Source organism: Grampus griseus, assembly GCF_964374135.1.
Source record: "Grampus griseus genome assembly, chromosome: 7".
In the NCBI taxonomy this organism is placed as follows: Eukaryota; Metazoa; Chordata; class Mammalia; order Artiodactyla; family Delphinidae; genus Grampus; species Grampus griseus.
Genome location: NC_139001.1, coordinates 96,654,216 through 96,676,611, shown reverse-complemented (window position 1 = coordinate 96,676,611; position 22,396 = coordinate 96,654,216). Strand labels below are relative to the sequence as shown.

Sequence of the window (22,396 nt, the reverse complement as noted above, 5' to 3'; positions counted from 1 at the left end):
TCCCAAATCTACAGGTTCAAGGGAATCTTAATACAGCTAAAACATGCATGGGAAATCCAGAGGACTGTACACAGTGTGAGCGGAAAAGGTTTCTAAAACGCACCTCATTTTTCATCTGCTGGTGCTCGGGTTCGCCATTCCAGCCGCTTTACTAACAATCTCCCCACTTGGAGAAGCAGCACCTTTAACCTCCTGTTTCGTACAGTCTGCAAATTCTCTGGACAATGAACGGGAAGAGAGGGAACTAATGAGAGACTAGATCTAGGTGTTTGGACAGGCACGTGTCACTCTAATTTCCAATCAGGTAGCAGAATTAACCAAAGACTCAGCCTGCCGCCCCGGAAACAGAAGAGGGCCTGTAGCAATCCTGCGATTTTGTGGCCAGCTCACAGAAAAGCGAGTTGAGAAACGGAGCTCAGGAGCACTGCAATTCACAAACCAGCAGGGTTATAAGTGATAACTATAGTCCAAAAATATCTTGAGGTAAGGCAACGAAGAGGATTTGAAAGGAAGGAAGAATTGCAGGAAACAGTTTTCAGGAGGTAGATGGGAGTCACCTTTAAAGCACATGAAAAGCGGCAGACCTTCGACAATGATGCAGTTGGCCAAAAAGGGCATATGCGTTTTTTCATAAATATATTCAGGAAAAAACGCATACGGCCCTTTTTGGCAAAGCAAACAAGCAGGAAATGCAAATCCGCACTACAAAGAAGTCTCACTACCCATCAGTCAAAAGGGCCTTCCAGAAAATGTGTAAAAACCACAAATGCAGGACAAGCCATGGAGAAAAGGGAGCCCTGTTACGCTGATAGGCCGTATGTAAATTGCCAATAACCACTCTGAAGAAGTGTATGGTGTTTCCTAAAACATCTAAAAAACAGAGCTACAGAGCATAGGGTACTTCCAACATGGGCGTATACCTTGGGAAAACCAAAAATCGACAGGATACAGGCACCCCAAAGTCTAGGGCTGCTCTGTTGACAAGAATTTCGACTCGGGTACAACTTCAATATCCCACGAAAGAGGAAAATGGATAAACAAGTTGCGGTACTTACGTACAATGGAATATCACTCAGCGAGGAAATCAATGTCATCAGGCCAGTAGCCGCATAATGTGTGGATTTAGGCGATGATTCTAAGTGAAATAAGTCACACAGAAAAAGAAACTTGTCATAAGATATCACTTAGAGAGGGAATGTAAACATGGCTACACATGAGCTGAATTACAAAACAGAACAGAATCACACATTTAGAAAATGCACTTATGGCTGCTGAAGGGGAAAGGTGAGGTGGGGTGATGCATAAAACAGGAGTTTGAAATTAGCACAGATACCGTTCCATCAACCAAATATGTAATAGACAAGACCTACTCATTGCTCAATGAACTGGACTCAACACACCCTATTCGCCGCAGAATAATATATATGTGTAGTAAGAATCTTAAAAATATTTATTCATATCTCTCTGTAAGTGTATCAAGTGGGTGTGAAGCGGCATAAACACAGCATCAAAAATCAGCTAAACCCCATTATAAACATAAATTACAAAAAAAAAGAAAAATAGTGAAATAGAGAGAAATTCGTACAAAATTGGTTCAGGGGTGGTGACGCAACCTGGATTGACCACATCTACACCCACAGCTGCAAGACACATAAAGTTGGAAACTCTTGGGTCTGAGAGGATTGGTGAGGTTGGGTGAGCAAATGCCAACCCATTAAAGTAATACTGCGTGATACCCATTCCATGGGTCCCAACTCTCCAGTATCAAGGGAATCTTCCTACAGCTAAAACATGCATTGGAAACCCAAAGGATGGTACACCGTGAGATCCGCAAAGGTTTCTAAAACGCACCTCATTTTTCATCTACTGGTGCTCGGGTTCACCATTCCAGCCGCTTTACTAACAACCTCCCCACTTGGAGAATCAGCACCTTTAACCTCCTGTTTCGCACAGGTTGGAATGTGTACGGAGGATGAACGGGAAGAGAGGGAACGACTGAGAGACTAGCTGTAGGTGTTTGGACAGGCACATGTCATGCTAATTTCCCATCAGGAAGAAGAATTAACCAAAGGCTCAGCTTGCCACCCGGGAACCAGAATAGGGCCTGTAGCAATCCTGCGGTTTTGTGGCCAGCTCACAAAAAAGCGAGTTGAAAAATGGAGCTCAGGGGCACTGCAATTCACAAACCTGCAGAGTTATAAAGGACAACTATCGTCCAAAAATATATTGAGGTAAGGCAACGAAGAGGATATGAAAGGAAGGCAGAATTGCATGAAACAGATTTCAAGAGGTAGATTGGAGTCGCCTTTAAAGCACATGAAAAGAGGCAGAACTTTGACAATGATGCAGTTGGCCAAAAAGGGCGTATGAGTTTTTTCCTGAATATATTCAGGAAAAAATGCATACGCCCTTTTTGGCCAACCAAGCAAGCGGGCAATGCAAATTTGCACAACAAAGAAGTCTCACTTCCCACCGGTCAAAAGGGCCGGAAAAAAAGTGTAAAAACCAGAAAGGCAGGACAGGCCATGGAGAACACGGACCTTTGTTATGTTGATGGGCGGGATGGAAACTGCCAACAGCCACTCTGGAGAAGTGTATGGTATTTCCTAAAATATCTAAAAGACAGAGCTACAGAGCATAGGGTACTTCCACTCATGGGCGTATATCGTGGGAAACCTAAAAATCAACAAGACAGAGCCACCCCAAAGTATAGGGCTGCTCTGTTTACAAGAACCTCGACTTCGGTACACCTTAAATGTCCCAGGAAAGAGAAAAATGGTTAAAGAATTTGTGGTACTTATGTACAACGGAATATCACTCAGCCATGAAATCAATGTCATAAGGCAAGTAGCAGAATAATGAGTGGATTTAGGTACGACGATTCTAAGTGAAAGAAGTCACACAGAAAAAGAAACTTATCATAAGATATCACTTATAGAGGGAATGTAAACATGGCTACACATGAGCTGAATTACAAAACAGAACAGAGTCACACATTTAGAAAATGCACTTATGCCTGCTTACGGGGAAAGGTGAGGTTGGGGAATGCATACAACCAGAGTTTGAAGTTAGCACAGATACCGTTCCATAAACCAAATATGTAATAGACAAGACCTACTCTTTGCTCAGTGAACTGGACTCAACACCCCCTATGCACCACAGAGGAATATATGTGACTAGTAAGAATCTTAAAACCTATGTATTGGTATGTCTCCATAAGGGAATCAAGTGTGTGTAGAGAGGCATAAACACTGCAGTGAAAATCAGCTAAACCCCATTATAAATATAAATTTCAAAAAACAAAAAAACACAAAGAGAGTGAAAGAGAGAGAACTTCCGACAAAATTCGTTCAGAGGCTGTGATGCACGCTGAATTGACCTTATCTACACCCACATCTGGATGAGATATAAGGCTGGACACTTTGGGCTGAGAGGATTGCTGAGGCTGGCTGAGCAAATGCAGACCTTTTAAAGCAACACTGAGTGCTACCCATTCCATGGGTCCCAACTGTCCAGGTTTAAGGGAATCTTCCTACAGTTAAAACATGCATGGGAAACCCAGAGGGATGGTACACCGTGTGACTGGGAAAGGTTTCTAAGACACACCTCATTTTTCCTCTCCTGCTGCTCGGGTTCGCCATTCCAGCCGCTTTACTAACAATCTCCCCATTTGGAGAGTCAGCACCTTTAACCTCCTGTTTCACACCGTCTGCAATTAGTGCGGAGGGTGAACGGGATGAGGGGAAACCAATGAGAGAATAGCTGTAGGTGTTTGCACGGGAACATGTTACTCTAATTTCCCATCAGGAGGAAGAATTAACCAATGGCTCAGCCTGCCGCCCCGGAACCAGAATAGGGCCTGAAGCAATCCTGCGGTTTTGCGGCCAGCTCACAAGAAAGCGAGTTGAAGAAAGGAGCTCAGGGACACTGCAATTCACAAACCGGCAGGGTTATAAGTGATAACTATAGTCCAAAAATATCTTGAGGTAAGGCAACGAAGAGGATTTGAAAGGAAGGAAGAATTGCAGGAAACAGTTTTCAGGAGGTAGATGGCAGTCGCCTTCAAAGCACATGAAAAGCGGCAGACCTTCGACAATGATGCAGTTGGCCAAAAAGGGCGTATGCGTTTCTTCCTGAATATATTCAGGAAGAAACGCATACGCCCTTTTTGGCCAACCAGTCAAGCGGGCAATGCAAATCCGCACAACAAAGAAGTGTCTCTCCCACCAGTCCAAAGGGCCATCCGAAAATAGTTTAAAAACCAGAGAGGCAGGACAGGCCATGGAGAACAGGGAGCCTTGTTAACCTGATGGGCGGGATTTAAATTGCCAACAGCCATGGTGGAGAAGTGTACGCTGTTTCCTGAAACATGAAAAAAACAGAGCTACAGAGCATAGAGCACTTCCACTCATGGACATATATCTTGGGAAAACTAAAAATCAACAAGACACAGCCACCCCTAGTTTAGGGCTCCTCTGTTTACAAAATCCTCGACTTCAGTACACCTTAAATATCCCAGGAAAGAGAAAAATGGATAAAGAAGTTGAGGTACTTATGTAGAATGGAATATCACTCAGCCATGAAATCAATGTCATAAGGCCAGCAGCAGCATAATGAGTACATTTAGGTACGATGATTCTAAGTGAAAGAAGTCACACAGAAAAAGAAACTTACCATAAGATATCACTTATAGAGGGAATGTAAACATGGCTACACATGAGCTGAATTACAAAACGGAACAGAGTCACAGATTTAGAAAAAGCACTTATGCCTGCTTAATGGGAAAGGTGAGGTGGGGTGATGCATAAAACCAGAGTTTGAAGTTAGCACATATACCGTTCCATAAACCAAATATGTAATAGACAAGACCTATACTCTGCTCAGTGAACTGGACTCAACACCCCCTATGCACCGCAGAGGAATATATGTGACTGTAAGAATCTTAAAACCTATTTAGTCATATGTCTCCTTCAGTGAATCAAGTGTGTGTAGAGTGGCATAAACACAGCTTGAAAATCAGGTAAACGCCATAATAAAAATAAATTTCAAAAAAAAAGAAACAAAAAGACAGCGAAAGAGAGAGAAATTCTTATAAAATTCGTTCAAGGGCTGTGATTCACCCTGGATTGACCATATCTACACCCACAGCTGGATGAGACATAAGGATGGACACTTTGGGCTGAGAGGATTGGTGAGGTTGGTTGAGCTAATGCAGACCCTTTAAAGCAATACGGCGTGCTCCCCATTCCATGGGTCCCAGCTCTCCAAGTTTAAGGGAATCTTCCTACAGCTAACACATGCTAGGAAACCCAGAGGATGGTACACCGTGTGATCAGGAACAGTTTCTAAAACGCGCCTCATTTTTCCTCTCCTTGTGCTCGGGTTCGCCATTCCAGCCGCTTTGCTAACAATCTCCCCATCTGGAGAGTCAGCGCCTTTAACCTCCTGTTTCGCAGTCTGCAATTAGTGCGTAGGATGAACGGGATGAGGGGGAACCAATGAGAGAATAGCTGTAGGTGTTTCGTCACGCACATGTCACTCTAATTTCCCATTAGGAGGAATAATTAACCAAAGGCTCAGCCTGCCGCCCCAAAACCAGAATAGGGCCTGAAGCAATCCTGAGGTTTTCAGGCCAGCTCACAAAAAAGCGAGTTGAAAAATGGAGCTCAGGGGCACTGCAATTCACAAACCTGCAGAGTTATAAAGGACAACTATTGTCGAAAAATATATTGAGGTAAGGCAAAGAAGAGGATTTGAAACCAACGCAGAATTGCAGGGAACAGGTTTCAAGAGGTAGATTGGAGTCTCCTTTAAAGTACAGGAAAAGCAGCAGAACTTCAAAAGATTGAAAGATTGGAAAAGATTCAACCTCCTCAGGGGTTTGTGGATGCTGAGCAGGAGGCTGTGCTGGGGTAAAGATTCAGCCTCCTCAGTGAGCTCTGGATGAGGATTTTGGCCTCCTGCTGGGACGGAGAAATTTCAGCTTCCTCTGGGGGCTCCATAGTTTTATCTGGGCTCCCAAAAAATCCCTAGGTAGGCTCTCCTCAGGGTAAATGGCATCCATACTGGGATCTAAATAGTCACCCTGCAACTGTTGTTCTAGACCCTGAGTGTTTTTTTTGAAATTGGCCTGTAGTTCCAACAACTTTGGCAAGCTGTTGATGCTGAACTAGATCTTTCTTCAGGTTTGCGGGTGAAACAATAAACTTCATTGGTTTTGAGCTCTTACTACCTAGAGGTGGAACAAGTATTTCAAATGATTGGTGACCTTCAGCCTCATCTAGAGCTATGTGTTTAGCCTTACTTTTGTGTCGAGAAAGGAGAACCAAGGACTGATTCTGATCCCAGTCTGGCACTGGAACCGCCTCTGGGAGCTTTTGATGTTGGGTTTGCTTGTTATTCAAATCCTGATGTGGAACAGCAAACTGATCTGGCCCTGTAGGCAGCTCTCCAACCGAATCCGTGTCCGGGTATGGAACCTCAGTCTCAGTCAACTCCTGATGAGGCGGGGTCAACATCTGCACTGGAGACAAGGACGTTAAGTAGTTAAAGCCCACGGCTTCTGCCAGGGGTGTAAGAGCATGGGACAATTTGGGAGGGGTTCTGAGGCTTGTGAAGACCAAGCTTCTGTCAGCCGCGCGGGGTTGGGGGTCACCTGCACGGGGCCCAGGGCCCACTCCGGAGGCTGAACTGCCTGCACTAGAAGCCACAGTTGTTCCCACGTGAGGAAGAGCCGTGGCAACCAAAGGCGCAGCCGGGACATAACATGCGGCGGCTCCAGGGGCAGTGACCCAGGCCACTGAGGAGCCGGAGCCACATCCTGCTTCCGAGCTGAACCGCTATGCCAGCGCTGATGCTACAGCTCACGTTAGCAACAGCGCGCCCCGCCCCCGCCTAACGTTCCACCCGTTATGACGTCTTTAGTGACGCCACCGTTATTAGCCTTGTGCCTAGATCCAATCCGCGCCACCACAGTGGGACTTTTTCCCAGATTCCCCAGGGCGCAAGCCATCCTTCCCCTTGCAAAGGCGACAATTACCTCCTGCCGGGCCCTCTTCCCAGCCCCGCCCTGCGCTCCCTGGCCCCAAACAATGAGGCGGGACTGGGCTGCAGAACCGAGTGGCCCCAAACTCCAGCATCCCAGGGGTGCAGGGGGGGTGGGAAGGATTCAGACCTTCCCAAGGAAACCACAGGACCTGGCATTCTGGGAAATTCAAAAGTGCTAGTCCAATTCTGGCAATCTGAACTCTTCCTCCTCAAAGCTGAAGTCTGAGAGACATTCTTCCTCCCTTTGGCCACACGGCTGACAAGAAAAGTAGCTGACCTGCAAAATGAGCACCAGTAAGGGTGGCGGGAGGGGAACACACCTTATAATTATTCGAAAATGTTGCCATTTCCTCCAAACTCTCAGGATTCACGTCTCATTATTCAAACACCACTCTGTTATTAGGGGTCACTACTGAATCAGGGATGACTCCAGAACTTCTATAGAAGGGCTTTGGGGCAGGTGAGCAATTCATTCTGGGAAACAGAGTCTAAAACCAAGTGAATGGCCCTTTACATTAGCATGGGAAATCTTCCCCCATCCCACCTTGTCTCAACAGAGCCATTAATCTAGAAAAAACTACAGTGTCACTTTTCAGAGGTCTACCCTGTGTGCACACATGGAGAAGACACTTAGAATGTTAAAGTCAGCATGTTAAGTAATTTTCTTGAAATACTGGAACTAGCACCCAGTTTACTTGCTTCACAGTCCTTTTCATAATCTATTTAATTTTACTCCTTTTTAATTGTCTGTTACACCTTTAACACCTAAACTCCAAGAGAAGGAGCTTCATCCTATTTCCAGTGCCTAGCACATAATGGTTTCGAAACGGAACTGATTCCAAGATTGGCCTCATTTAGGAGTGGATCTGTTGTTATAATCAGGTTTCCAAAATCTTTAGTATCAATACGGAACCCTTTCCTCTCACATTTCATAGGAAACTAGACTTCTTAAAGCCCAAACATGGATACGTTTCAAGTTTCCTTGACTGATTTAAATTGAATTAAAATAATTATTTTGTACAGGAAAAAACTTTCAAAATTTTTCCATTTTTCAAAACATAACCACCTTTTCTTTCTCTACTTTCTTCCCTTCCAAACAAACTTTGCAACATTGGGGTGAGTTAAGTAATCAGAAATCTAGCCAAGAATTAGCTCTCAATGACATGAAACACATATTTTGCTCCTTTTAAATAAAAATCCTATATGCAGTACATTAATGTTTTCTTTCAGAAATTACATTGAAATTACTTAAGCCCTAATTCGAGGCATCCATATAACTGGTTTACAGAAAGGTTCTTTGGCAAAATATTTAACACAAGATATATATGAGATGCTGAGATCTGGGTAATATACCTTACTTGAAAGGCATGAATAGTTTTTAAATAGTGTAGCATAATCACACTTAAGACCATAGTTACTTTGTTTCCAAATCCCTGCAATTCTATTTGAGGGGATTTCTAAAAGTCCTGTGTCTTCTCCTGTGTCCACAACCATAGACGTACACTGGTGGCCCTCAATCCTGCTCTCCAAACTTCAACTAAGGGGCCAGAGCCAAGGCGCTGGACTTGGAAAAGTCCTAGAAATTCCCTGCCTCAAAAGCAGTTTCAGAGTTTCACCTTTTCCTAAGGAAGACAGAACTGAATAGATATGCTGAAGTCTTCCAAATCCTGCTGGGTGTTTTGAATTATGGCTCCACTGGCTGTGTACCCCTTGAGCTTTTATCTCCACAGACTTGAAATAAAGCCTGTAGTTCCTCTTCGGTTCCAGCATCTGTGACCTCTTCACAGGGTCTATATGCAACACCTGTTTTACCACTTTCTGAAATAAAGTTAACAAGGATCAGTTCAGCAGTTTTCTTGTTCTAAAACTTCCTGTATACAATGGTAGCACCCAATAATTAGACATTCTTTTGATTTCTAAAAGCAGAAAATAAGAGCATTTTCCTAGAAGTTCCCTCATCTGACACTACAGTTTTTATTATAATTATTTGTGAAAACATATATAAGAAGTATCAACTTTGGTTCAAAAACTTTATGATCTTGGAAATATGACCTAAGGAATAAGGACATAGAAATTAAAAGCTGTGGAAACAAAAATATTCAATCACAATACAATTAAATAGGAAGGCATTAGGTGGGGATCAAAATGAGTTCAAACCTGGGATAGATACCACTGGACTATAATAGATACTTCCCATTAGAAGCAAGGCAAGTGCCTACTCCTTGGGACCAAACTTATACCAGATACAATGAACACAGCTTTGGAGCAGAGAGAGAGAGCATTTGAACACTCTACTGGTAGAAACTAGCCCATGTACCGTTTGGACAATACAGCTTTCCTCAAGGCAAGCTAGAGAACCAGGCTTTTTGGTCTAAGGAGTTTTGGGTACATATAAGGAGTACCTTGGCATATTAGGCACAAACAACCCAGGCGTTTAGTTTGGTTCTTAAAAGTTGTTACCCAGAGTTGACAGCTGATGGAGATTCTGTCTGATGACCAGGGAAGTCAAACTTCACTGGAAGGACTACCCAGGCTGGAAGGCCAAGACCAATCCAGCGTCAACTCTTACAAGCAAATAAGGTCTCTGACAACTTAGCTAGATTTCTCAGTCTCTAAGCCTGCAGGGCTGTGAAGCAGGGGAGCAATTCTGTTCCGGGAATCTACTAATCATAATGTGTCCTTTGGGCCAGCCTGTGACATTCTCACTGCTGTATAACTCGATAGGGAACAGAATCAATGCTATTCAATAGCATGACCAGTTTCAAGGCTCACAAAAACGTAGCCGATTATTATATAAGAATCATATTCACCCAATATATCAGAAATGAAGACTGAAATTAAATTGATTCCAAAAACATAATCTAATAAACTTTTCAACAAGAAAATAACAATGATAATAATAATAGTCAATATATTTTGTCTGCTTACTATGTTTCAGGCATAGTTCTAAGCTTTTCACATTCATCATCTCATTTACTCTTACAATATTCCCCATTTGGTGGTAAACTGAATTACTAACCCGATATGCAGATAAAGAAATTGCAGCTTAGAGATATTAAATACCTTCCAATGTCTCTGGCTGGAAAAACCTAAAATTGCAACAACAACAACAACAAAATCTAAGAGACAATGTTAGGACTCAAACACAGGTGTCCAAGGCTTATAAATCATTACACTATTCTGTATGATAAGCAAGCAATTGAGGAAGAAATGGATCAAACACTTTCTGTATGAACTGAGGCAAGTCATTCTACATCTAAACACTGGGGACAATAATATTTGCTGTCGTTCTTCTCTTAAATGCTACAAAGAACAAATTTAAAACTGTTGCTGTGAAAGCATCTGGTGAATGAAAGAATATGTAATGTTTTAGATAACCATTATTTTCATCCAATTAACTTTTCAAATAAGTTTATTTGCTCACTGAAACTGAAGCACTTCAACGACAATCAAAAAGGTCTTACCTAAAACCACAATCAGCAGTTTCTGGATGCATCTGTCATAGCTTTCTGAATAGCAAGCTTCTGGGTTACCTTCCTTTACATAAGGAATGATAATGACCCTAAATCCAACCAAAACAGATGAATTTAAAATGCCTATATGAATAACTGATTTCTAGGTTATATGTTTAAAACTAAAAATGCATCTGTGATTCTTAGAACACTACCTTAGTGATTAAGGGCAGGAACAACACTGGGGTACGGGTGAATGTCTCTGTTGCAGGTATACCCTGGCATGGCACATTTTTACTGCTCAGATCTATTCTGGAAGTTCCTAAAATACTCCATGGCAAATGCAAACCAAGAACGTGCCACAAATCTCATATTACTCACAGATTTCAAATGGACAAGCTGAGGCTACACTGCTACAGACACTGCTCTCGTGTGCGTAAAGGGCTGGATTCATACAGTGAGGTAGATTTGGTTGTAGAGCAGATGATCTGGCCTGTCCTCAACCATCACCCACTCAGGTGGATGGTGGAGCCTCCTCCACTCCATTCGCTAACAGCCCTGCCTCTGACTTAAAACCCTAAGCCCAAGTGCCATGGATTCTAGGAATAAACTCAGTACCAATCGGAATCCCCTTTCTAGGGATCTACATTTACTCTTTATGCTCAGGCCCTTCTATAGGAGGCAAAGGACTGAACATTTACACATGAGTTTATTTCAATCTTCAGACAATGATTTTGTTGGGATAACTGAAGGCCAGAAGACACGTGTATTTGAAGGATTATTTTAGTGCAAAACAAATTATTAACCAAAAAAATACTAATAATAACTAATTTTCCCTCCTCCTAAGCTTCTTGGCAGGCAGTCAGTTCTCAAATTCTAAGTTTAAGGTGCTGTCAGGTATTGCCTAAGATAAAAACCTATACTGTCGGGCAGAAAAATTCTGCCCAGGGCTTTAGTTGCTTAGCAAAGGTGATGATGTATCTGAAAAGTGGAGTTTCAGAAAGAAAGGAAAAAAGAGAAATCCCACTCCCTCACCTCCCCACACACACACATATTGGAAAACAGACCTTCCTCCAACTTATCCAAAGGTTCCTCAGCCATGCCAACTCCAGGACTCCTGCACTCGTGGGAGGTCAACACCACCTCTAAAGCACAAAAGAGCTTCAGGCTTTGCTTCTGAAGTGTGTCACAATATCTTCATTTTCCCTTTCTTCAAGGTCAGAAAGATCCTGAAGCTGTTAGGATTTTGAATTAAAGGCTAGACTTCAACATATTCTGTTGTTAGAAATAAATACTAAACTCCAGCAATCCCAGGTAATAGTTTAGGTATGCTATCCCTTCAAAATCAACTGAGACTTGCAAATGAATGACTAGATATGGACAACTATTTTTTATTATATACCAAACAAATACTAGAGAAAATTATGGACACCACCATCCAAGACATTGAAATTATCACTAATTCTAGGTGGCAGGCCAATGCTCAGATACTTCCATGTGGAAGCCTCTCACATCTCCTCCCCAAAGCCCTGTTCTATTCTTCTCTCTAAAGTCTAGGAGTTCAATGTTGGAAGGAGTCTGGTTAGTCAAAGAAAGTCTACAGAGTTTACCTTGATGATCCTTTTTGACCACCCATGGAAACCAAAGTATTAATTTGCCAATTCTTGGCATCTGGAGCTGTTTAGGGCAAGCGTATTATGATGAACCGCCTTCTCTCTGGTGCCAAGACAAACCTAAAGACATAAAAGACCTAAAAATATCACAACCCTACATAGAGACTTATTTTGGATATACCTGAGACTTATCAATACCAATTTCATAGAGTGTTTGTGAAGATTAAGGAGGACATTTTAAGCAATGAGTTCACAGTGAGCCCTAAATACATGTTATTTATTATTTTTAAGTCAGTACTTTTCTGCATCATTTCCAGGGCCCCTGATTATCCAGAAGGTTCTCTGACCTCCGGTGGTGAAAGTGATGATGAAAGCATCCAAGGAGGCCCAGCAGAAGCCTATTATGGGGTTGAGGGTAAGGAAAGGAATGGACTGTTTTAGTCGTTTCATCCTGTAGCTCCTGCTTGAGAATATGACCTGAAGAGGAGACAAGATGGACCTGCCACTGAATTAGGACCTTAATCTGTAGCAACCCCTCCTCAAGTTATTAACCCCTGTTAGAAGAGGGCATATGTATACCTCTCTAAATGTAAATAAAGCAACCAAAAGAATTAGAGATTCATCTGCATTAACAAGCTTCTTTGAGAGTGCAAATATATCCAGTCTTAACTCTCTAAAGAACTTACAAATTACTGTGGATTTTTTACATCACTAGTTCTTTCTTAAATGTCTATTTCCATTTTGAACAGGATGTAGTATACTAATATAGTCATAAAAATTCAAATAACACAAATAAAGTCAAAGCATTGTTAATTCTTTATTGATTTGTTTGTGCATCTTCTTCTGTCACTAGTTTATGAGCTCCTTAAGTGCTTGAAGGAACCATATATTATTCTTCCCTTGTTAACAAGAAACAAGCATAGATCTTGGCATATAAAAGAGTGATGGTCTGTTGACTGAGTGAATGAATGAGTACATAAGAAAATGAAATTACTTTCTCCAACTGAAGCTGCCTGCTGGGAAGGAGAAATGAAGATTAATTTTTAAATGTTGAGTGTCGCATGACTGGCTAGGTCCTGTACGGTGAGTCATAATGGAGCTGCCCTGGACAATTAGGAAGCTTCAGAAGGGCTCTGAGCCCCTGGGTAGTAGAGACAGTTGACATCTGGGATAACCTTGCCACAGTAGTTGCTAGCAAACCTTTCCCTTCATGCTACTGGGAAAAATTCAGATACATTACGCCTTTCCTTCATTTTATTTTAAGATGTTATTCTCTTTTCTGTATTTATAAAAAACACAGGGGATAAAAGATAGGAAGATACCTGCCAATGAATAAAAGACCACATAATTGGAACTTCCGTGCTGGTGCAGTGGTTAACATTCCGTTATCCCAATGCAGGGGGCCCAGGTTCGATCCCTGGTCAGGGAACTAGGTCTCATATGCATGTTGCAACTAAGAGTTCGCACACCACATTTAAGGAGCCTTCAAGCCAAAACTAAAGGAGCCTGCCTGCTGTAACTGGGGAGCCCACATGCCACAACTGGCGAGCCCTTGAGCCGCAACTAAGGAGCCCACCTGCTGCAACTGAGACCCGGTGCAAGCAAGCAAATAAATAAATAAATAAAATTGAAAAAGAATGCATAAGTAAAGTAGGGAAAAATTTCGGGGCTGTGGGTAGTAAACTAAAGCTCTGCATTAAATATAGAAATCTAATACGAACGCCCGTTCCTCTCAACTATATAGTGACTTGGAGAACATTTTCTTCATTACTCTATCAGTGACGGGCTTTATGCTGTGAAAATCTCACAACCTACACTTATGGAATGGTCTTAATGTCCAATATAAGAAAAGAACTCATTACTCACAACTGATACCAAGTAACTGTTTCATAATCTTTCCAGGACCATCTGTAATATCTGAGTGGTATGTGAAATGGTCGCAGGGTCCGCAAATTAAAGAATGTCTGACACAAAATCATTTCAATCTCAGGGAGTACAGCCAGGATTGAAGAGGGTGTTAAACAGGGTACAGAAGTGGGAGGCAGTGTACATGGAGTCCCATCTGAGGAGAGTTCTCAGATTCAATAAAGGTGAAATCAGTGAGTAAAGAAATATGGGTGAGAAGAGGCAGCAAGATCAGTAGGAAGTAGCCAGAGCAAGAAGCCAATCAGAGAAGACACACAATTATAAAGGGAAAGGTCTGGGAAACCTAAGCCTCACTCACGTATTCAGAGGAATTGAAAAGGTCCTTAACATAATGAAATGTTAATTCTGGGGAAGTAAAATTGGATGGCATGTTGATATGTAATAAGGTTTCTACAATGCATTAAAGAATATTTAACCATTTTCTGGAATCTGAAGTGAGTTCTTAATAGGCAGTTTGAGAATGATGATGATGATGAAGCCTCCTTTATCTTACATCTGACAAAAGTTTATCAAGCTCGGGACTTCCCTGTTGGCACACTGGTTAAGAGTCTGGGTGCCAATGCAGGTGACACGGGTTTGATCCTTGTCCGGGAAGATGCCACATGCCGTAGAGCAACTAAGCCCGTGTGCCACAACTACTGAGCCTGTGCTCTAGAGCCCGTGAGGCACAACTACTGAAGCCCGCGTGCCTAGAACCCATGCTCCGCAACAAGAGAAGCCGTTGCGATAAGAAGCCCACGCACCGCAACGAAGAGCAAACTCCGCGCGCCGCAAATAGAGAAAGCCGGCGCGCAGCAACAAGACCCAACGCAGCCAGAAATAATTAATTATTAAAAATTTGTCACCCTCACACACTTAAAATCCACATAAATGTATATATAAGGAAGATTCTTGTGAAGATTTCTTAAATTAAGGGGCAGCATAAAATGACGTGGGGTTTAACATCAGTTAAGTTATGGTTTGGCCTCTAGTTTCCACATTTACTGTCATGAACCTTAAGTAAGTCACTTAACCATCCTGAGTTCGAGTTTCTTCACCTAAAACAAAAGAAAGAAACAACTGGGGAACTGGGGGATCAGTGGAGCAGTGCATCTGAGAGCATTCTGTACACCACAGTGCTGTACAAACGCTGGCCGGTTTTGTTTTGTTTTTTCCCCCTGGGATCTTAGTTTCCAGACCAGGGATTGAACCCGGGCCCTCAGCAGTGAAAGTGCAGAGTCCTAACCACTGGACGGCTACGGAATTCCCGATGGCCTATTAGTTTTAAATTCAGCACTTCATCCCAGTAGAGCGAGGAATTCCACATTTGGACCCACCTTCACTGGAGATGTGTGAAAAAGCTGCTTCTGGTCACACGCCTTTTGGGCTCTGTGGGCATCCCTTGCTGAATAAAACTTGATGATGGCATAGAACCCAGGACCACCTACTGCTGCATTTGGGAAGACTGGGACCGAATACATTTGGGAAGACTGGGACCGAAAACTGTGAGAAGACTGTGAACAGAGAATGCTTTAGGGTGGTCCTACGCTAAGTAAGTGCAGGAAATTTCAGGCCAAGGAAACCAAACCGCCCATTCCCTTATATTCCCCCAGCCTTTCGCCACAGGCAACTGTGGTGAGCCTGCTACTCCAAATACTTCTCATTTCATGAACAAGTTTCCCTCTGAAATCCTAAGTTTCGAGAAATATTAGGAGGCAATGCCGTCTGTTGGGAACTATGTCTCAAAAATCTATGGGGGTGAGCTGACTGCTCAGGTCGTCTCTAGAACTAAGATTCCTCTCAGCGGAGACCACAGGCTGAAGCAGTACCCCGGGGCGCCCAGTTACTGGGGCGCGGGGCGGCTTCCTCCACCCAGCCCTCCGCTCCAACTCGTCTCACTTGCAAGGCCTCCGCCGTGGGTCCAGAGCTCAGCTCCCACACCAGCAAGGTTTTGTCACCCGCGATGGGAACCGCAAAAAGTACCAACTGCACCATCCCACCGTCACCGCACGTGCGCTGCTCGGGGCGCAAGCGGACTACGCTTGTGCACGTGCACCCGCGCTTTTTAAATACTTAGTGCCAATAAATCTAATATATAGAAAAATAGTTGAAAGGCCCTGAGTGTTTTGTAGATAGAAAAGCTTGAGATTCAGAGCAAGCTCAGAGCTGGACAGTCTAAGAATAAACTAGCTCTCCATTCCATTAGGAGGGCTAGGTAGCAGCTTCTGGTTATGGAACCAGAAACTCTCAGGCTCCAAATAGGACATAAAACAGCATCACTTGTACTCTTTATAAAATTGCGGAAACAAACAAAATAAACAAAAATATATTTACACTTGTCCTATAAGACTAAGGGTACTTGAGACCTAATGTATATAAAATCAGTTTACAAACTGTGAGGCACTATATCAATAAGTTCTCATTTGCAGAGGGCACAGCATAGGATATGAGGCCAGTAATGTTAATTCCCTTCCCCCATCCATTCCTTTCTCTTGTTCCTTTATGTATGCGGATCAGTTACATTATTAAGCTAACAATGTAACTGAGCTATTATTAGCTTAATAATGTAACCAAGAATCTGATTTTTAGCAAGGGGGTAGTTCTTAGAAAATTAGGGAGATGGAACTCTGAATGTATGAATTAAAATAATGCAATTACATCATGAATTTTAAAATTTATCATCATTGATTAAAAATTAAAATATTAAATTAAAAATTAAAAAAAAATTAAAAATTGATTTTCCCGCAACTGAGACTCACCACACCGTGTGACGTCTGTCAGGCATCCACTGTCAGAACACAGCTTGACTCTCTTACAGACAACCTCAATAATATTTTTAAATTGGCAGAGGCAGCACGCCATACGGCTAGGTAAGATCCTATAAATGGAAACACAGGTAATTAAATTCGTGGTAAAAGAGATACTTGAGTAGGTAGAAGAGGTAGGCCAAGGCCACCACAGACCAGTGCAAAAAGGAGTTCTTGGGGCATATGGACTGGAGAACTGAATAGGGACTGGTTGGACAATTGCTGCTCTTGACTGTTGTAAATAAATATAGAGGAGGAGAGAGGTGCCCAACAGAAGGATTAGGATGGCAGTAGGTATGGTATGCCTAGAAAAAAGGGAATAGGGATTAGAATTGGGTGACACTGATCTGTAGTATAAATCCGAAGTATCTCCTTCCAACCCGAAAGCCTCACTTTGGGTTGAGAGTACACAGGAAGAAGGCAGACTTCTAAGAAGAGTCTGAATAAGGCCGCACCTTCTGGAACCCCTTTCTCAGTTCCTATTTGTGAGTAGTAATATATTAGAAATTATTCTAGTAATAAAAAAGCATCTTGTGGTTAAACAATAACAGAGGTCACTTTGGCCAAATATGGACAAAAGGAACATTCCAAAAAATAACATTATCATTATAATAAGGTATAACATAGTTAATTTTTTAAAAAAGCACATGAGTTCATAATGATACTCAAATGAAAATTGGGGAACTCTTCTTTATAGAATAATGTCAGCTAATAAATGCAAAAGGAATGATAGAATTAGGAAAGTGTCATTTTGCATCTAACAATGTAATAATCGATTCAGACAAGGATTATCATTGATGCACAGTTGGGTGAAGAGTTGTTTGAAAGTAGGATCTTCACTGATCCCATACTATCACCCCACGTATTATTTTCCAATTACCAAGGGGAAAATAACTTTACAATGGAGATATATGGAAGATACCACCTTAATCAAGTGATCAGACTTAGCACTGGGCCACCTGAAGTGCTGAAGTATGAAGAATACATCACCTATATAGTATTCTTCCCCCAAAAATTTACTTTGAATCTAATGAGGAAACAGACAAAACCAGACTCTGGGGCAATTTACAAGACAACTGGCTTAGACTCTTCAAAACTCCCAATGTCATACAAGACCAAGAAAAAAAAATAGCAGGGAAAATACTGTAGATTAAAGGAAACAAAGACAAGACATGCAATGCCTAATCTTATTTGGACACTGTATCAAAGCAAAACACACTTAAAGAATGTTATTGGATTCTGGCCAAGATGAAGTAACAAGGACCAATTTAACCTTGCACCTGAAGCAATGAAAAACTAAGACAGAACATATGAAAAAACAGTTTTCAAGAAACTGGACCTCGGGCAATAAAGTTCAGTAATCTCCATGAGATGGGAAATAAATGAAGTGATGCCTATAATTGCCCTAATTTACTTCTCTGAGAGAGTTTCCAGGTCATGGTACAGGGAAGAGAAGTCCAGGCAGAGACTGGTGGACTCCATGACTGAGGAAATGGAGCTGACAGTCTGGGAAAACCAAGGTAACTAGAGTTCACAAAGCAGACTGTCAGAGACAAAAGAAGTGCACAGACAAAGAACTCTAGAGATATGCAGAGGGATCTCTTGAGAATTCAACAAAGTATTGGTCAGTACATTTGTGTGAGGAATTACTTGATGCCAGGAAAAGGACCACATGGAAGGATTAATAATAAGAATAACTGGATACCACACAGGGTTGTAGGAATAATACCTGTTCCTACAAGTCAGACTGTAAAACCTCATGATACTCAGAAAAGACTTGTCTCAGTAGTTGCAAATAATGAGCTCCAGACTAAAGGCTACTTGGACTCCTACCCAACGAATCTTAAAAGCTAGACCTAAAAGAATAAAATTGTTTTCAGTAACTTAATTTCACCCAAAACAAAGCCCAAGCATTTTACAGGAATATAAATATATATAGCACACAAGAAACTAAAACTCACAATATCAGGGATCATATGAAGTATTGCCAAGCATGCAAAGAAGTAGGAAAATATGACCCATAGTGAGGGGAAAAGGCAATCAATCAAAACTAACCCATAATCTATACAGATGTTAGAATTGGCAGAAAAGAACATTTTAAAAGTTATTATACCTGAAGTAAAGTTATTATAACTGTATTTCATATGTTAAAAAACCTAGACTAAAAACTGAAAATGTTAAGTACAGGCATGGAAAAGGTAAAAGAGACCAAAATTGAGCTTCTAGAGATTAAAAGCAATGTCTAAATGAAAAAGAGACTGAACGAGGTTAATGGCTGATTAGACACTGCAGAAGAAAGGGTCACTGAACATTAAGGCATAGTAATAGAATCTATCCAAAATGAAACAAAAAGAGTAACAAAACAAAACAACAACAAAACTTAGTAGAGCATCAGTGAGCTGTGCAACAACTTCAAGTGGCCTAATACATGTGTACTTAGAGTCCATGAAGGAGAGGAGAAATACAAAAATTTGAAGAAATAATAGCCAAAATGTTTCCAAAATGGTAAACACTATAAAGCCACAAAGTCAAGAAGATCAATGAACTTTAAGCATAAGAAACATGGACCAAACTACACCAAGGTACGAAAAATAATCAAATTGCTCAAAACCAGCAATAAATAGAAAAATTTAAAAGCAGCCAGAGGAATAAACTATACACTACATACAGAGGAACAAAGATAACAATGACAGCAGAATTTTTGTTAGAAACAATGTAAATGAGAACACAGCGAAATAACATCTTTAAAGTAGTGAATTGAATTCTATCAAGCTAGAATTCTATACCCAAATCTGTCAAAACAAAAGCAAAATAAAGACTGTCTCAGACATACAAAAGCTGAAAGAATTCATTACTAGTAGACTTTCACTTTAAGAAATGTTCAAAGAAGTATTTTCAGGCAGAAGGAAAATGACACCAGATTGGAATATGGATCTACACAAAAGATTAAGAATACGGGAATAGGGACTTCCCTGGTTGTCCAGTGTTCAAAAATCTGCCTGCCAATGCAGGGGACACGGGTTCGATCCCTGTTCCGGGAAGATCCCACATGCCGCAGAGCAACTAAGCCTGTACGTCACAACTACTGAGCATGCACTCTAGAGCCTGTGTGTCACAACTACTGAAGTCCATGCACCTAGAGCCTGGGCTCTGCAACAAGAGAAGACGTCCAGTGAGAAGCCGGTGCACCGCAATGAAGACTAGGCCCTGCTCGCCACAACTGGAGAAAGCCCAGGCGAAGCAACAAAGACCCAATGCTGCAAAAAAATAAATTAGAAAAATACTTTAAAAATTTTTAAAGGATTTTAGTCATTCAATATATGTCTCTGAACACAATGGTAATAAATTAGAAATTAACAAATCTGTAAAAGCTCCAAATATTTGGAAACTAAACAACACACTTCTGAGTAACTTTGTGGTCAAAGAAGAAATCAAAAGGGAAATCAGAAACTATTTTGAATTCACTGAAAGTGAAAACATAACATGTCAACATGTGGGATATTGCTAACGCTGTACTCAGCTTCCTCAAGTTCCACCTTAATCTGGGAAAACGAGAGAAAATTAATCACAGAGTAAGAGAAGAAAGAACACAATAAAGATCAAAGTAGAAATAAATAAAATGGAAAACAAAAAAATACTATAGATATTAAAAGCATAATAAGAGAATATATAGAATACGCCAATAAATTCAAGATGAAATGGACAAATTCCTTGAAATGCAAGCACTACTAAAGCTTTTCAAGAATATAGATATTAGGGCTTCCCTGGTGGCGCAGTGTTTGAGAGTCCGCCTGCCGATGCAGGGGACACAGGTTCATGCCCCGGTCTGTGAAGATCCCACGTGTCGCGGAGTGGCTAGGTCCATGAGCCATGGCCCTTGAGCCTGCGCGTCTGGAGCCTGTGCTCCGCAACGGGAGAGGCCACAACAGTGTGAGGCCCACGTACCGCAAAAAAAAAAAAAAAAAAAATTATTTCCCTATGTAACTACAATACTGTTAACACACAGTATTGGAGAAATTAAATTCCTGCACAATAATATTACCTAATAAAGAGTTGCTATTCAAATTTCCCCAATTGTCTCTCTCATATAATATCATTTCTTTTAACAGCTTTTTGAGGTATAATTGACATACAGTAATCTGTGTTCACACACACACATACATACACACCATGAAGACATCACCAAAATCAAAATGTCCATCACCTCAGAAAGCTTCTTAACGTTTCTTCGTAATTATTGCTTCCGATCGTTCCTTGCCCTTTCCAATCGCCATGCAACCATTGATCTGCTTTGTTTGCATTTTCTAGAATTTTATGTAAATGGAATCATGCAGTGTATACTTTTTTCTAACTGGCTTCTAAGCTCAGCATGATTATTTTAATCTTCATCCATATTGTTGTATATATCAGTAATTCATTTCTGTTTATTGCTGAATAGTATTCCATTATATGGATGTACCCCAATTTATCTATTCACCATTGATGGACATGTGAGTGTTTCAGTCTTTGTCTATTACAGATAAAGTTGCTATGAATATTTGTGTACAAGTCTTTATATGGATGTATACTTCCATTTCTCTTGGGTAAATATCTGCAAGTAGAATGGCTGGATCATTGGTAAGTGTATGTTTAAGTTTTTAAAAAATACCTATTTTCCATAGTGGTTTGATCATTTTACATCTCTACCAGCAGTATATGAGAGTTGCATCTTCTTCACGTTGCGGCCAACACTTGCTATGCTCAGTATTTTTAATTTTAGATAGTTTAATACGTGTGTAATTTTTTCTTGCTCTAGCATCCCTAATGATTAATCTTGTCAAACATCTTTTCCTATGCTTATTTTCCATATGTATATCTTTGAATCTTTTATCTATATTTTTCTGGAGTTTTGAGAGTTCTTTATATATTCTTGAAATTAGTCCTTTATCCAATATGTAAGTTGCTAAGTATTTTCTCCCATTCTGGGACTCATCTTTTCATTCTCTCAGTAGTGTCTTTTGCAGGGCAGAAATTCTTAATTTTGATGGTAGCTAATTTATCTATTTTCTTCTTTTATGGATTATGCTTTTGGTGTTGTATGTAAGAAATCTTGCCTAACTCAAGGTCATAAAATTTTTCACCTGTTTTGCTCTAGAGGTTTTATAGTTTTATGTTTTACATTTAGATCTTCAAACCAATTTGAGTTCATTTCTGTATATGGTTTGGATGGAAGTTTTTTTTTTTTTTTGTACCTGGATATTCAATTCTTCCAGCATCATTTGTTGAAAACACTATCGTTTCTCCTGTCAAATGCCTTTGAACCTGAAAGTCAGTTGTCCACATCTCTCTACTTCTGAACTTTCTATTCTGTTCCTTTGATGTTTTTGTCTATCTTTACACTACTATCACAATGTCTTCAAAGTGTAGCTTCATAAGCCTTGAAATCAGTTACTGTTAGTTCTTCAACTTTGTTCTTTTTCAACGTTGTTTTAGTTATTCTAAATTTTATTTCCATATAAAATTTAGAATTAGCTTGTCTATTTCTATAGAAAAGCCTACTGGGATTTTGATCTATAAATCAATTTGGGGAGAA

General features: G+C 40.9%; 1 long non-coding RNA gene and 1 pseudogene across 2 annotated transcripts in view; both read right to left on the bottom strand.

Moving 5' to 3' along the window:
• Window positions 1-1,077: 1,077 nt before the first annotated feature.
• The window catches only part of LOC309825119, a 31,274-nt gene continuing 9,955 nt past the window's right edge, over window positions 1,078-22,396 (bottom strand). The window contains exons 2-3 of the long non-coding RNA XR_014296997.1: window positions 16,777-16,895; window positions 1,078-1,135 (exon numbers count right to left, since the gene is read on the bottom strand). This is a non-coding gene — a long non-coding RNA (uncharacterized lncRNA). The remainder of the gene's footprint in view (window positions 1,136-16,776; window positions 16,896-22,396) is intronic.
• On the bottom strand, window positions 7,223-16,012 carry LOC309825117 (RAD52 motif-containing protein 1-like; annotated as a pseudogene). The gene is made up of 7 exons: window positions 15,917-16,012; window positions 15,355-15,547; window positions 12,110-12,232; window positions 11,567-11,734; window positions 10,512-10,609; window positions 8,780-8,865; window positions 7,223-7,324 (listed from the first exon to the last, which is right to left on the bottom strand). The product of its transcript is annotated as an RAD52 motif-containing protein 1-like (transcript).